The 17,631-nt window shown below is 37.3% G+C and overlaps 1 long non-coding RNA gene across 2 annotated transcripts; it reads right to left on the bottom strand.

Moving 5' to 3' along the window:
• Positions 1–4,580: 4,580 nt before the first annotated feature.
• Positions 4,581–16,231, bottom strand: LOC311420610. Of its 2 annotated transcripts, none has more exons than XR_014684418.1 (5): positions 16,098–16,231; positions 15,474–15,559; positions 14,711–14,841; positions 6,065–6,175; positions 4,581–5,137 (listed from the first exon to the last, which is right to left on the bottom strand). It is a non-coding gene; the product is annotated as an uncharacterized lncRNA (long non-coding RNA). The 2 variants fall into 2 exon arrangements; XR_014684419.1 differs by lacking the exon at positions 4,581–5,137 and adding an exon at positions 5,924–5,962.
• Between the last annotated feature and the right edge of the window lie 1,400 nt (positions 16,232–17,631).

Raw genomic sequence — 17,631 nt, 5'->3', positions numbered from 1 at the left:
AGCATATGAAGGAGTTCGATCTGCTTCGGAGGTTGTCGGTACTGAAGCGCAGCTCCTCCTAGCACCCCGATTGCCAGTACTAGGCTGGATGTTCAAGGGAAGGGTCTCTTCTACGCATCATGCAACCGATGCTACGTGGAGCAAGTGGGTTGCACTGATCACTCAGCGGGCTCGAATAGGAAACCCCAGTCGCCCAGGAATATTGGAAGTGATTATGGACTGGCCAGAAGGCAAATACTTTGGGATATCATCCGAGGAGGAGGTGGGTCGTGCTGAAGAAGCCCCACTGTACAACCAGTTACCAGAGAATGAGAAGAAATATGCCCTGTTCACTGATGGGTCCTGTCGTATTGTGGGGAAGCATCGGAGATGGAAGGCTGCTGTATGGAGTCCTACACGACGAGTTGCAGAAGCTGCTGAGGGAGAAGGTGAATCGAGTCAGTTTGCAGAAGTGAAAGCCATTCAGCTGGCTTTAGACATTGCTGAACGAGAAAAATGGCCAGTTCTCTATCTCTACACCGATTCATGGATGGTAGCAAATGCCCTGTGGGGATGGTTACAGCAATGGAAGCAAAACAACTGGCAGCGTAGGGGCAAACCCATCTGGGCTGCTGCATTGTGGCAAGATATTGCTGCTCGGGTAGAGAACCTGGCTGTGAAAGTACGTCACATAGATGCTCATGTGCCCAAGAATCGGGCTACTGAAGAACATCAAAACAACCAGGAGGTGGATCAGGCTGCTAAGATTGAAGTAGCTCAGGTGGACCTGGATTGGCAGCATAAAGGTGAATTATTTATAGCCCGATGGGCCCATGACACCTCAGGCCATCAAGGTAGAGATGCAACATACAGATGGGCTCGTGATCGAGGGGTGGACCTGACCATGGACGCTATAGCACAGGTTATTCATGACTGTGAAACATGTGCTGCAATCAAGCAAGCCAAACGGTCAAAGCCTCTTTGGTATGGAGGACGATGGCTGAAATATAAATATGGAGAGGCCTGGCAGATTGATTACATCACACTCCCTCAAACTCGCAATGGCAAGCGCCACGTACTTACAATAGTGGAAGCAACCACCGGATGGCTGGAAACATATCCTGTGCCTCATGCCACTGCCCGGAACACTATCCTGGGCCTTGAAAAGCAAGTCCTATGGCGACATGGTACCCCAGAAAGAATAGAGTCAGACAATGGAACTCATTTCCGAAACAACCTTATAGACGCTTGGGCCAAAGAACATGGTATTGAGTGGGTGTATCACATCCCCTATCATGCACCAGCCTCCGGGAAAGTTGAACGATACAATGGACTGTTAAAGACTACACTGAAAGCAATGGGCGCTGGGACATTCAAAAATTGGGATACGCACTTGGCAAAGGCCACCTGGTTAGTCAATACTAGGGGATCTGCCAACCGAGCTGGACCTGCCCAATCAAACCTGTTACATACTGTAGATGGGGATAAAGTTCCTGTAGTGCATGTAAGAAATATGCTGGGTAAAACAGTCTGGGCTACTCCTGCCTCAGGAAAAGGCAAACCTATTCGTGGAATTGTTTTCGCTCAGGGACCTGGATACACTTGGTGGGTGATGCAAAAGAACGGAGAGGTCCGGTGTGTACCTCAAGGAGATTTAATACTGGGTGAGAATAGCCCATGAACTGAATTGTACCGTGTTAATTACTATATAATACTGTATGTTATCACTACTATGACTACTGTAGGTGACTAATTAGAATATATGGAAAAGAGTGTAACCTGAGCATGACATAAATGGTATGGAATAAGGGGTGGATAGATGTCCTGGTTTCAGTTAGAACAGAATTAATTTTCTTCCTAGTAGCTGGTGGAATGCTGTGTTTTGGCTTAGGATGAGAAGAGTGCTGATAACATCCCAATGTTTTAATTGTTGCAGAGCAGTGCTTATACCAAGCCAAGGACATCTCAGCCTTTCGCTCTGTCCTGGCAACAGGCAGGCTGGGGGTGCAGTAAGAGCTGGGAGGGGACAGACCCAGGACAGGTGACCCAAACTAGCCAAAGGGGTATTCCATACCATCTGACGTTATGCTAAACAATATATAGGGGTGTCTAGCCGGGTGGGGGGGGAGGGGGCCGGACTGCTCGGGGTTAGGCTGGGCATCGGTCAGTGGGTGGTGAGCAATTGCATTGTGCATCACTTGTTTGTACATATTATTATTACTTTCCTATTATCACCATTGTATTATTATTATTATTGTTATTGTTATTGTTATTTTTGTTATTATTATTTTCCTGTCTTATTAAACTGTCTTTATCTCGACTCACGGGCTTCACTTTCCATTTCTCTCCCCCGTCCCAGAGAGGGAGGGGGGAGGGTGAGCGAATGGCTGCGTGGTATTTAGCTGCTGGCCGGGTTAAACCACGACATATGATGACTTACAGAATTCTTTATATTATGGCACTACCATTGCCCACACAATGGAAAGAACTTCAGAACTTAAGCTATAAGTATAAAATTCAAGTTTGTTCTTTAATCAGAAATGTTTGCCATTTAATGAAATAATAATAAAGACATGCCACATGTTTGTTTGTTTGGTATTTAAATTGGAAATTCTCCAAAATCTTACAACTTGTAGAACATTAACTCCTAATTATTCAGAGTTTGTATCACACTGCTTCTGGAAAAGCTCTAGATTTTGTGTTGCATGGAATCAACGGAAAGGTTTTTTTGAAATGTTTGTAAGCATTTTCAGGCATGAAAATATATTTTTATTCTGTTTTTGCTTATTTAAGATAGTTGTGTCCTGCTCCTTGGATAAGAATAAATTGTGATAATAATGACCATACTTTTAGAGAAGATTAAAAATGGACTCCAGATCCCTGCATTTTGTTAGAAGAGTACCACTCTAAGCCCAGTTCCTAAAATAAAACAATCTTGCTAAGAAAAGCTTGGGAAATGCTTGTTAAATATTTTCTCTGAATAATACTAAAATAATAATGAAAGCTCCCATTGCAGCTAAAATCAAAGTGAAAAGTATTCAAAAGATTTTTTAATGAAAGAACAACCTAAAGCAATGAAAACCCATGTGTGTGTGTGTGTGTGTGTGTATGCTGTGGCATTCAAATATTATTACAAAATATTCAGCCTTCTAAATTTGAATCTCATAATCCTGGAGTGAGATAAGATGTTGCCTCCCTTGAGCCTGCAGGAACAGAAAGTTGAATGAGTACCATAGATATTAATAAACTTAAAGCAGAGAAGTAATCAATGTTATCTTGATTCAAATTGGAATATTTACTAGAAACCAGAAAAGATTCATTCAGGTTTGGTTTCTGTATCTAGTTACCTAAAATATGGTCATTACAAATAAGAAAAGAAACCTTGCCACTAAATCAGAAATACTTTTTGTATTCCCTTTTCCCTGGTTGTTACTAAAACCAATGACTGTGGACGCCTGTGTTACCAAGTGTGGTCTAAACAAAAATATTCTCAAAACCCTGAGAGAATACCATAGAAGTTAAAATATCATAGAATATCATATAAGGATTAACAGTCTTGGGCCATGCTGACTATGGAGGCAATTAAAAAAAATAATAATAAAAAATCAGAGCTTGTAAGCTTTTCCATAAAATTAATACAATAAATTACTACAATTTAGTACTGATCAGTTTTCAACACTAAAGAAAATTGTCTCAACAATCTGTAGTCTTAGTAGTTTATATTGAAAATGTGATTGGCATAACACTAAATCCATTGTCTGGAAACTGATTTTTACTTTTCTTTCTTCTACTGTACTGTAGATGATACCAATTAATCTTAAACCATTGTAGGAGTATTCCCACAATCAATAATGACCGCTTAACGATAACTAACTGTCTCACTCACTAGCTATGACATGGGATTCCGTTATATGGAGAACACATCCTGAGACCCTCAATGATCTTCACTGACAACTGCATAATATGTGGTAATTCTAGTGTTGGCAGTCTCTTGATATATTCCATTTTTATGCATAAAATGCATAACTGTTAAGTATGACACCATGATACTGGATGTATGGAGTAAAAAATGATATAAATTTCAGGTGTTCATTCCTCTGATTTGTATTCTCTATGAACAAATTTGTTTAGTATATTGTCATATTCATTGAATTACTATTTGGGTTACAAATGTAAATCTTATTGAAATAGTCTTTTTACATGGAGAAAATCTACACTGATTGTCCTTGCATTTGTCTTTCTGCATCGTCATTTACCTTACTCCAATACAGAGACAGAACGATGCAGTAAGGAAAGTTGATAAGGAAGTCTAGGCATATAGGCATATATCCTAGAAAAAAGGGAAGGGAAGGGAAGGGAAGGGAAGGGAAGGGAAGGGAAGGGAAGGGAAGGGAAGGGAAGGGAAGGGAAGGGAAGGGAAGGGAAGGGAAGGGAAGGGAAGGGAAGGGAAGGGAAGGGAAGGGAAGGGAAGGGAAGGGAAGGGAAGGGAAGGGAAGGGAAGGGAAGGGAAGGGAAGGGAAGGGAAGGGAAGGGAAGGGAAGGGAAGGGAAGGGAAGGGAAGGGAAGGGAAGGGAAGGGAAGGGAAGGGAAGGGAAGGGAAGGGAGGGGAAGGGAGAAATCATTCATCATAAATGGATAACTTATTAGAGGAGCTTTTCAACAAGCACAGCCATCTGTACACAACCATTTCATGTAGTAATAAAAGGAAAAAGGAACTGGAGGAATCTCTATTTATTTCATTAAAAAATTAATTGTAGAGATCAGAAGAAAACTGAGGTGTGTATGATGGAAATCTAGAAAAGAATAAAGTACAGGTTCATCAGAATTAAATAACTACTCAGGTCTGGGACACCTGGCATTATTATGTACCATATTATACTTTTTTTCTTTGAATAAAATTGTAAAATTTACTAATTTTCAGTTTAGCCATTGCATTTACATCTTCAGTGAGAAACCTGGGTAGTCTGATTTTCACCATACCCCAAGTTACTTAGCTTTTCTCAGGATCAAGGAGGGCTCAGCAGTGTGTTCAGGTCTGTAGATTGTTCTCTGCCAAAAAGCCTTGATTAAATTGATTAATCTCATTATTTTTCTTACATTATCATGTAGGTTATCTGTAGGTTTGCTGCTGTTGTTTTGTTTTGGTTGAAGAATCAACCTGCAATTAGGGTTTAGGTATTTAATACAAGTGAGTAGGACAATTACACTTAAATATTTATATAGTATTTTAAAATATTATGATAGAAATACAATTTCCATGGAAACCATGAACATTGAAATATAAAGGCAAGAAATGTAACAGCATATAGTGACAACAATACTGAAAATGTATTTAATAGTTGAATTTTATTTGCTTTTTTTAATAATACTTTTTGAATATCAGGTTTACTACATGTGGATTCTCAGGAACATTGCCCAAGCACACAGTATTTTATGTGAAAAAGAGACTAAATTTGAATGCCCCCTGTACTGGAAATAGGAAAGTTTCTGCAGTTTGTTCTTTATGCTTTTAAAGATTATATATATATAATCTTTATATATACATATATATATATATAATCTTTTTTAAAGATTATATATATATATAATCTTTAATTCTTATTGAAAAGAATGGTGTATTAAATATCATCAAGTTACAGCTGAAAGAGCTGTAATCACCTATGATCTCTGTGACATAAGGCCTTCATTTTTAAAACAAATTTAACAAAATAAAAGTAATCTGATGACATTGGAATGTATGGCCACAAGTTCTCTGGAATCTGACAAAGTCTGAGGCTGTAAACCATGTAACATAAAAAAAACATACTAACATGAGGAGAATTTGGCACTATCATTACAAGTCTTTATTTTTCTCCTAAAAAGAAGAAGTCTTTTTCTCAGACACTGAGGAACTATATCTATATAACTAAAGTCACACTAGCAGGTCTCTTTAAAATTTCACTTTACTACATGTACCCTCTGCACATTTTCTGGCTGCTTGGATCTGCAAGTTAAAAAAAAAAAAAAAAAAAAAAAAGGACTTCAGCAGCTACCAAGGGAAAAAGTAGTCCAGTTTTAATAATTAAATGGATTAGACCTCACTCACCTACTGACAGAAAGAAAAAGGGTTTCTCATGAAGGGGAAACCACAGCCTCTTTATTTATTCATGGTCAGCTGTATATGATTGTCAGAATGTGGTCAGCCTGTGGTCTGAATCTGGCTCCAAAAAAAAAAAAAAAAAAAAAAAAAAAAAAAATCAGCTGCAATAAAATAAATTACCTGCAGGCTAATTGTACATGCAGCAGTTAATTTAACATCATTTCATTTCTGATCTTGGACGTCTCTCGTACAGCAGCTCATGTAAGTGCCACATAGCTGAATTTCAAGAGAGACACTTACAACACAGTGAACCATCTGGTAAAACCTGAAAAACACTGAGAGGCATTTTCAGGAACAATTCATGTGACATTTTCTGAGTGTTTTGCTGTAGCAGCTCAGACCTTGACATGATAATGGGAGTGAATGGAGGGAAGATGTGGTCTCAGAGATTTTATCCATTCAGACCCTGTTGGCAGTAAAGTCAAACGTTTAAAATGCTTTCTTTCTCCTCTTGATGGTGGTCAGCTGAAAAAGCAATGAGTTTTCACACTGAAGGAAGAGTGTTTTTCCATTTACTGCCCTTGATTTTCTTAAAGAAGCATGGATAAGAGGTGTTTTTGTTTGGTGCAATATATATATATATATATATATAAAAGCCACACTTAAAATAATTACAAGTAATTAAACTTGTAAACAATGGAGATGATTTTTATAAGCTATTGTTAGGGATTGAAACACGATCCAGGATTGAATGCAAATGAGAAGTTTAAGAGGATGTGTAAATAAACACTAAAGCTCTTCATCTTCACAACAGAAGTAGCTAGTGTATTGACGTTTGGGTTTAATGGCAATATTTGTGTGAGTAACTAATTTCCTGTAATATGTTTTGGTCACACATTTCCCAGGTTGAAGTATGGACTACAACTGCAGCAAAGACAATGGCATTGTTACAGCTGAAATATCTGTATCTAAGGTCAAGAAAGCTGAAAACAGTGGCTTCCAAGGATATATAACAATTCTTTCACCTTTCTAAATGTCAAGGAGGGAGATATTCAAGCCAGTCATTTTCACATGCTTTCTCTAAAAAAAGTCTATACAGTGAATATCATGTAACCCATCCAGTAACTATAGTACATCCAAACATAAAAATAAAAATCTTGGCTGTTGGGTATATGTAGTTTTGAAAGTGATAATTTTCTAGGTTGAGCTGTGATAACTCAAGTTCTTTGAATATTAAATAGTGAAAACTTTGTGTCACAGACTGGTATTTATTATGTATACTTAACAACAAAGCTTAAAACAATTAGTTTGAAAATTTTCACCCCTTGAAAAGCATTGTGAAGTATTGGAATGGGCTGTCCAGGGAAGCAGTTGAGTCACCATCCCTGGAGGTCTTCAAAAACTATAGGTAGTTATAGATATAGATAGTTATAGATAGATATAGATATAGAGCTTAGATATATGATTGGACTTGCCACTGTTAGGTTAAAGGTTGGACTAGATGATCTTAAAGGTCTTTTCCAACCTAAATGATTCTACGATAAAAAGTAATGCATATCACTTTGGAAAATGTTATTATCCTGAGAAGTAAAGCTAGGCGTTCAGGGAGAAATGGTGGGTTTTGAGGTTTCAGACTTACTCATAATATCTGCAGGGTTATAAAGTTCACCTGGGAAGCAAAGATCTGTTACACCCTCAGAGAGAAAAACATAGTTTCTACTTTTTAAATGTTACATACGTAAAACCATCAAGCTAAACAATAGTCTGGATATTTTTGCTGCCAGGCAGAGTCTGGGTCACTATGTAGATAATAGTGGAAGGCACATGGGTCCAGAGAGAGACAGCTGGGAGATTGTTTTAATACCCCACTAACAGGTGCTGCCTGTAAGAAAAAGTCATTTTCTATTTTGAACCCCAAATCAGAACTAGCAGTTTGTAAAAGGTGCTGTCTAGACAGCTAAATAAATCAGAACAGGAATCAAGCTCAGGGTCCTTTACTGCCTGCATGGCCAAAGTCTTGTCCATCTCTCTCTACTTCAGATCATTACATTTAGCTCTCTCCAAGATCATGCAGTAGCACATTTCCAGTTCAACCTAGGAGCTGCTGCAAAGGGATGAAATTCCGCTAGATGTGGCTCCTGTGCTAGATTTGGGTTCCTCTTTAGTTCTTCACCTCTGTCCCAGAAGACCTTGCACCTATAGCCATCCAACTGTGATCTCCATTCATTTCTGCATATATACTGTATCATGTCTTAAAATAATTTCTCTAATGTGTTGCACCTTAATTCTCACAGTATATTTGGAACTGGAAAATGCAAAACAAATTGACTTCATCAATGTATATAAATATCTGAGAGGAGGGTGTCAAGAGGATGGTGCCAGACTCTTTTCAGTTGTGCCCAGTGACAGGATGAGAGGCAATGGGCACAAACTGAAGCACAGGAGATTCCAGCTGAATATGAGAGGGCACTTCTTTACTGTGAGGGTGACAGAGCACTACAACAGGTTGCCCAGAGAGGTTGTGGGGTCTCCTTCTCTGGAGATATTCAAAACTCACCTGGATGCCATCCTGAGCAACATGCCGTAGGTGACCCTGTTCATCAGAGGAGTTGGACTTCAGAGTTCACTTTTAACCTTGGCCATTCTGTGATTCTGTGATTCTGTAATTATTCTGTCTTCAAGTCACTGTGCATTATAATAGGGTTCTGAGTGGGGTTGTAGGTGATGTAGATATGGCCAGTCTGCTTGAGATGGTGCTAGCTATAAGCACTGTGGACAAGAAAAACATAATCTCCTTGTCTCTTTTAACAGTAAAGATATAGCAAAAAATCTCTTTGCTTCATCTTTGGCAAGTTCTTTAATTGTTTGTTCATTTCCTTTTTTTTCTTTTCTTTTTTTTTTTTTTTTTCCTCTGTAATAAAAATTCAGCAGCACTACAGCTTACTGATTTGCAATTTTTCATAATCATCCACTAAGAACTGCACATTGTACTGCCAGCAGAGCAGCTGAATGATGAACAAAATTGTCTAACTAAAAACAGAGAAAAGAGAAGAAAATGAGAGTTGTAGAGCAGCAGCTAGCAGCAGCTGCCAAGAAGGTAGAACTTTAAGGAATGTAATACATGACTGGAAAAAGTTTAAATTAGACCTTGCAATTTTGGATGTTTTTTGAAATGCCTAAAACAGGATAAAAGTACAGTGAGAATCAAAGCCACAAACTGGAAAAAGACCATTCTGATTCATATCAATTCCTATTTGAACTTGGTAAAAAAATAAAAAAAATAAAAAAAAAATCCCAGAAAGCAGAAAATAATGAAGCTAAATATTGGAAGAAAGACAGAAGGATAGAAGAATATTACAACAGATTGATTTAAATGAGAAATATGGGTGGCAACATCAGAAGCTCATGAAAGAGAAAGCTGTCTACAAGGAGAATTCTTCGAAATGCAATCAGACTTTGTCCAAAAGGAACCATATGAGTGACTGATTAAGCTGGGCAAAAACTCACTACATAAGCATTGTCCAGCTACTCAGCAGAACTGTTGCATTTGAACAGAAGATCATACAAAATGTTGAAGAAAAAAATATTACAACTGTCTGAAAAAAAACAAAATCCACACATGCTATGACATTTTTATGACTTGTTTATCATACAGTCATAGAATTGTTAGGGTTGGAAAAGACCTTCAAGATCATCTGGTCCTACCATCCATTATATAGAGTATGAAAAAAAAATGAGAAACCTAAACTAACATCTTGAGTGCAAGAGAGACCCTTGATAAGTTAATCACTGTACACTGTATGAAAACAATACAATAGTCATATTGGAAGTACAAGAGGGGTCAGACTTTTCACAGTTGTATTTGTTAGATAGTTACCATTATATTCAACCCCAGTAAAAAGCTAGTGATGAGCTTTATGTTTTTATCCCATTTGGCTGTTTGTATAAACCTTCAGACTGATATAAACGAAAGTTCAGTATATTGAGTGCGATACTTCACAATGAAATGTGCACCTTGAGTGGAAAAGGAAAGGAAAAATTTCACCATTGCTAAGAAATTGTAAATTGATGAGTTTAGTACATGAGAAGATACCTAGTCTGAATAAATGGTATTATGTATGTAGAGGTGATGCAGTCCTTAAATGAATAAGATAAAGAAAAATGTCAAGCCTGACTGGATTGATATGAAAAAATAAATATACCTGGAATTTGTGGGAAGTTCATCTACAAAAGAAACACTATCCCAATAAAGCTTCAGATAAATGCAGCCTGAGATATAAAGTATCCTGGGGGAGGAATTCTTGACTGGTTGACTGTCAGGAAAACATTCTCAGCAAACTAGCTAGTTTCAGGGAGAGTCCTTTCATATAAAATTTGAGGTTAAAAGATCATTTTTTTCTTCTTGTTTTTGTTTTTGTTTTTTTTTTTTTCTTTTTTTTTTTCTTTTTTTTTTTTTCTTCCTCTTTGTCTTCCATAAGTGTTTCAATAACACTTATAAAACATTTTTCTTTCTCAAGTATAGCTAGTACATTTTATTTGCATTTCATCTTGTCTTTAATTGCATTAAACATGATTTCAAGACAAGAGGCTTGTTAGAGATCATTCTTTGTGAGTGGGTTTTCAAATAAGCAAGGAATACTTAAACAAATGCCTAATTCATAAGTGCATTCCTTGGAGTACTGCAAATATGCAGGTTGTGTGTCCCCAGCAGTTGTACAGCAATCAAGAAAAGCATCCTCTATGGCCTGGTAATAAACAAAAGAATTCTGAAATGCTCTAAAATAGCAAGAAGCATACCCACAAAGGTTCCTAGAAATATTGATAAGTTCATGGTGCCAGTGGAAAGGAGCTGGGCTTAAGAGACATAGGTAATTTAGAACTTTACTGGGAACAAAAATTGAAGAAACAAAGAAATTACTTTGAAACAAGAGAAAGCCTTTACTTCTGTTAATCAGGTAAAATACAATACAACTTTTTCATACAATAATTTATCATACTGGAATAAAATTATTCTCAGAGATGAACATGTTATGAGGTAGTTCATTTTCTCTTGCCTGTTTTAATACAAAAGACTTTGTCAAGGACACCTGAGTAATAGGTTTGATATTTATAGGGCATTTTTAACCCTAAGGATGCTGTAAACATAGAACTGAATTAGAATAGAATTTATACAAAAATAAACCAATGTACAATACAATATAACACAAATCTGTTGTTGGATTTGCAAAATGATGTACATTAAAGCTGATTTAGCCCACAGATTTTTACATATGAGGAACGATTTTTTTGCTTTTTTTCCCCAAGATCTTACCTTAATAAATGTTTATCATTCTTATCTGCAAAATTATATTAAATATAAACACAAAAGTAAAAGAATTACTAGGCTTCTATGACCATTTGGCTCTTTGAAATGCCCTCTTTAGTCCCGACAGCAATGTTTAGTCTCCTCAATTTATATGAACATTTAAGAATCAGTTTTGATAAAAGTGGTAATTATTAACTCCTCTCACTTACTGATGTATAAGAACATAAACTGAAAAAAAGAAAAAGACGCTAAAGGTACAATTCATAAGAAATTTTGAAATAAATTGATTCATGATGAAGAAAAAAATATCTGAAAGGCTGAAATTTACACTTTTTCACGGTCTTAAAATCTCAACAATCTCAAAGTTCTTCAATAGAGTAAACCATATTCTGTTCAGCATTAACTGGAAAACTAAAAACACATGCAAAGAATTAACATTATTTTAATAACATTAAATAAGTCCAGATAATTTTCCGTATATTCAAGCTTTTGACTTAAAAAACAAAAACAAACAAACAACAAAACAAACAAAAAACAAAAACAAAGAAACAAAGAAACAAACAAAAATCTTCTTTTTTGCCCAGAGAAGTGGTGGATGCCCCATACCTGGAGGTGTTCAAGGCAAGGCTGGATGGGACCTTGGCAAACCTGATCTAGTGGGAGGTGTCCCTGCATACGGCAGGAGGGTTGGAACTAGATGACTTTTAAGGTCCCTTCCAACCCTTAGAACATAGAACATTCTATGGTTCTATGAAAAAAAAGAACTAACATCTTTAATGTGTGAACAGGCATATTTGTATACCAACAAATATATTTCTGAGCTATGTCCAAAAGGTCTCTTAACAGCAATATAGAGGCATTCTTCTGGTTGAATGAGCAGTATGATATAGCACATAACAGAAAAGGGCTAGTACAATTTCAAAGATGAGTGTTTCAACTACACTTCTTTAAGACTGCAATGTTTCCAGTGGAATACAAACAGACCTTTTCCTTATTAAAAATAAAATTAACAAAAGCAGGTACAAAAGATTATTTCTTCCAGCTTTTTATTTTAATTCTGGAAATTATCAATATATTCTAGAATCAATGTCTTGGAGTAATAGAATTAAACTCGAGTCTGAGCACTGATCAAGTCACAGATGTCTTTTTCAAATAACATTATTTTTTTTGGATTTTTTTAATCAGCATTTTATTTTATAGTCCTTAAACAAAAGTTTATTTGAAATTTTCTTTTTTTTTTTTCTTTTTTTTTTTTCTTTTTTCTTTTTTCCTTTTTTTCCTTTTTTTTTTTTCATTTTTCTTTTTTTTTTTTCCTTCCCATTTTTCTTTATTTATATCCTGTTCAGTCTTTTTATAGTATTTATCAGTAGCAGTCTTCCTTTCCTTGAAGTACCTTAAACAGGGAAAATGTTGCTGTGTTTCAGTTCTCCTAGTAAAAGTCTTTCTTTGTTCATAATTTTCATATTATTTTCCTCTTTAGTCTGTATAAAGGAGGTAGAGACCATTCTTTATCACTGTTTTGTCTGCTTCGATGACAGTGAAGGTCAAATCTGAATTATGTTATGATTGTAACAGGTTAGGCTCTCTCCTCAATACTGAGCAATTAAAGACAGAAAATTCATACTCTTTCTGATTAAATATATCCATGCTTATCCAGGCTTTAAGAGGATTTAAGAGCTCTGGAGAAAAGGATGAAGTTATGGGCCTACAACTTTTTTTGCAGTTACCCCAAATCCATTGCTGCCTCATTGCTGAATCTCAGTGACAGAGGAGAGTGAAGAAATAATAACAAAAAATATTATTTTGGGATAATAGCATGGAAACTAGGCATTATTAAAATATCAACATCAACAACGACAACAAAAACGTTTAGGTATTATAACACTTAGCCTAGCATTACCTAAATTGTTTTGAACAAATAACCTCAAAGATTAACTTTTGAAATTTTCGTTTCTTCAGTTGATTTGGGCTCTAGCATTTTTCCAGTTATCATAAGCATCAGATTCTGTATTTTTATTTCTTTTAACATTTAACACTTCAAAAATTATGTGTCTCATACTAGTGCTTCTAACATTGTAGCTACTTGTGTTTTCAAGTATTTCTTCAATTTTCTGATGCTCTTTAAAATAACAATGCTTTAAGTCACCGATATGGAAGATCACAGATTGATATCTGTGATTGATATCTGTGTCATATATATCACATTTCACAAAGCGTATAGTATTTGCATAGACATTTGGCACTCTTACGAAGAAGTGATGGTAGTCCCATTTTACATGAAGAAATGAAGCTTGAGGACACATACAGAAAGAATCAACACCTGAGCAGTGGCTGCAGATTAAGAACCAGATGCTCAGTGACCTCTTTGAACTGTATTAGAGGAGCCATAAAAATCCCAGCTGGAGTCAGGAATGATTTCCCTGATCCTGCAGATCCTGATACTACAGGAGATGTATTATGGCTTACTGAGGATCTAGCTATAAGGTTGTATGCCTGAATCAGAGGTATACTGAGTGCTTCACAGACCACCCTGGAAGGAATGGCAGAGCTGTGTGTGTGTCTTTACACTCAAATGCAGATGATCACATGGAAGCTCTGCTTTCACTTTGAACAGTGTGGCTTTGATCCAAAAAGCAAACTCAGCCTTGCCTACCCAGCTCACATTGCCTGTGACCCAAAGGTACATAAGAAATTTATTTGTTTCAGAGACACAGGAAAGGGACGCAAAAAAAAAAAAAAAAAAAAAAAGTAAAACTGATATGCTTTATAAGCTATCATTGTTTATGGATTGGAGTAAACATTATGAGAATGGTCCTCAGTCTGAAGGATTTCTTGTCTCTGTAAATCACAATATTGTCCCTCTAGCCCTTTTTTCTTGTCTAGTATTTTAAAGTATGCTCCCAAATACACAAAACTGAATGTCAGTTGTATTTCTTCCCAGAGAATATAAAAAAGAATGGAGCAGAACAAATGAATCTACCAACTTTTGGCCACTTGCAGACACTAAGGTCAAAAGAAAGCTTCAAACCTAAATTTCAGGTGTAAAAGTTCTCTTTTTTTTTCCTTTTGCTCATCATTATGCATTTTACACAGTGCCTCATTAGATTGCAGAAAAGCTCAGGGTAGCCCATGTGAAAAATGCTTCTTAAACTACATTAACAAATGTACTTTTTTGTTTGTTTGTTTGTTTCTGGTTTTGCTTTTGTTTTCTTCCTGGAGTGACACCTATCCCAAGGGCTCCATTATCTGGTTCCCTTTGGTTGTGTGGAAATAATTAATTTCGCTTGAGTGGCTTTTGTTTAGAAAAATGTTCAGCTGTGGGTATGTTGGTTTCAAAGCTGACTTACCTGATTATTTTGCAAAAACTGTTCTCTGCATTAATCCAAGTTGCTGTGCTGGCATCTATTGATCTACTGAAGATATTTCAGTTTCCTGAAGTTATTTTTTTTCTCTTCCCAGGCACTCCTGAGATTCCTCTCTGATATAATAGACAAAAATATGATATTATTCTATTTGTGTGTATATCTTAGATCTCCACTAAGTATCTAGTGTGGGATTAGAGGAGACAAGGAGCACACACACACACACATATATATATATATAAATTTGGAAATAGTAATTAAATGGTTTATTGAAGAAGAAAATATTAAATTACTAGATAAGGGAAAAAGGCTTTTCAAATCACATATATTTGCGTCTCTAAAATGTGACTCAAATGAGTCCATTTCATACTTTTTGCATGCAAAAAAATGTTTAAGAAATAATGATACTAAGTTATCCTTATGGTATCCCATAGACACAGACAACCTAAACATGTGAAAACTAATACACTTATTTTGATGTGCATTTTTTCAAACATTTTGACCATATCTATAAGTACAATGGTCATCCATCCAGGAAATGAGAAGGTCCTTTTCATTATTAAAACACATCCTGATATATCTTAGGATAACCACCTTGCAATGTCATGAATCAGAATCTAAAACCTCTCACACATAACTTTTTACACAGCACCTTAGAGAACTCATCAGGTAAGGTCCACAGAGGAATAATGAAGAGAATATTTTACAACTGAACAAACAATCCATAAACTGGTATGAAGGAATCTACCTTTCTGTGACTCGGTAATGAGGTAAGGTCTCAAAAATGTTAATTTTTCTGTTTGTGTCTTCCACAGTCTCACTTTACTGGGTGAACTGGAAGAAGAAAAACCAATCATTATTAAAGAGAAACAAAAGAGAAGTGTGCAATGTGAATGGATTCACTAGGTAACTACATGAATACTGTGGTGTCACTTTTAAAAAAACTGGCCATACCAATGCTTGCAAAAGTAAGGATCAACAGTCTGCAAAAGCTTATAGTGCAATAGGAAGGGAAGGAAGAACAAGTTTTATTAAGATATTCATTATCATAACAGAAATAATTAATAATAATAATAATATTAATAATAATAATAAATGGATGGATGAAAGAACACTAAAGCAGAATTTATGGCCAGTCCCTGAAGTTACAGAAATACTGACAGATCCGAAAATAGGAAGGTTTGTACATCTAAAATACACATGTTCTGTACATACGCAGTAGTCATTTTGAGAGGCCCTGTGGTGATTCCAAACCAGTAGGTAGCTCAGCAACACCACACCACCCTCTTACCCCTACTCAGAAGGACAGGGGGAGAAAATAAGACAAAAACAAAAGCTCATGGGTTGAGATAAAGGCAGAAAGATCACTTACAGGTTATCATCACAGTCAATACAGACGCTCAGCATTGGGAGTTTCATACAACTTGTTGCCACTAATAACAGACTAGAAGAGTGTCGTGGTTTAACCTGGCCAGCAGCTAAACACCACGCAGCCGTTTGCTCACCCTCCCCCCTCCCTCTCTGGGACGGGGGAGAGAAATGGAAAGTGAAGCCCGTGAGTTGAGATAAAGACAGTTTAATAAGACAGGAAAATAATAATAACAAAAATAATAATAACAATAATAATAATAATAGAATGGTGATAATAGGAAAGTAATAATAATATGTACAAACAAGTGATGCACAATGCAATTGCTCACCACCCAATGACCGATGCCCAGCCTAACCCCGAGCAGTCCGGCCCCCTCCCCCCCCGGCTAGCCACCCCTATATATTGTTTAGCATGATGTCAGATGGTATGGAATACCCCTTTGGCTAGTTTGGGTCATCTGTCCTGGGTCTGTCCCCTCCCAGCTCTTACTGCAGCCCCAGCCTGCCTGTTGCCAGGACAGAGCAAAAGGCTGAGATGTCCTTGGCTTGGTATAAGCACTGCTCTGCAACAATTAAAACATTGGGATGTTATCAGCACTCTTCTCATCCTAAGCCAAAACACAGCATTCCACCAGCTACTAGGAAGAAAATTAATTCTGTTCTAACTGAAACCAGGACAAAGAGTAAGAAAGAAGAAACAAACTAAAAACACCTTCTTCCCCTATCCACCCTCTTCTACCTCCTCCCCCCGAGTAGTGCAGGGGAATGGGGGTTGCAATCAGTCCCTAACACTTCATCTTCTCCACTCTTTCACCGTCACTCCCTGCCTCTGCTCCACGTGGGGTCCCTCCCACGGGATGCCTCCCTTCCCAAACTGAGCCTGCAAGGGCTGCCCACAGGCAGCAGTTCTTCAAGAATTACTCCCACACGGCTCTGTACCACGGGGTCCGTCCATCCTCCAGGAGCAAACTGCTTCAGCACGGGACCCCCACGGGCAGGCAGCAGCTCCCCCCAGACTCCCTGCTCCTGCGCGGGTTCTTCTCCACGGGCTGCAGCTCTGGCCCAGGTACCTGCTCCATGTGGGACCCATGGGCTGCAGGGGGACAGCCTGATCCACCAGGGGCCTCTGCAGAGGCCACAGAAGAACTGCTCAAATGTATGCGTAGCCCAGGATGGCACCATGCAAAGATCCTGGGAACAGCTTAGCTGCATTAATCTGTCAGCAGGGCTCATCATTTGGGGATCAGTGATATACTGGGGGGGCTAAGGAATTTCTAATACTACATCAGGTTCAGTCAGCAGTAGCTCAGAGCTCAGCTATGATACCAAAATACCCTAAGAGTCTCTAAACTTGCTGTTCTCTCTGTCCTCAGAAGACTGGTGGTAAAATCTGTGAAAATCATGATGTTCCTATCAGTTTGTTTTGTCCAGAGCACGTGTTTCGCTGCCTATAGCACCACAGGATTTTCAGCAAGTGGAAAATAAATTAGCAGTCTCCAACATATGCCATGAATATGTGAATATGAGGTGAGTAT

The sequence above is a fragment of the Aythya ferina genome (genome assembly GCF_964211825.1).
Source record: "Aythya ferina genome assembly, chromosome: 1".
NCBI classification, from domain to species: domain Eukaryota; kingdom Metazoa; phylum Chordata; class Aves; order Anseriformes; family Anatidae; genus Aythya; species Aythya ferina.
This window is presented reverse-complemented; position numbering and strand designations above follow the sequence as displayed.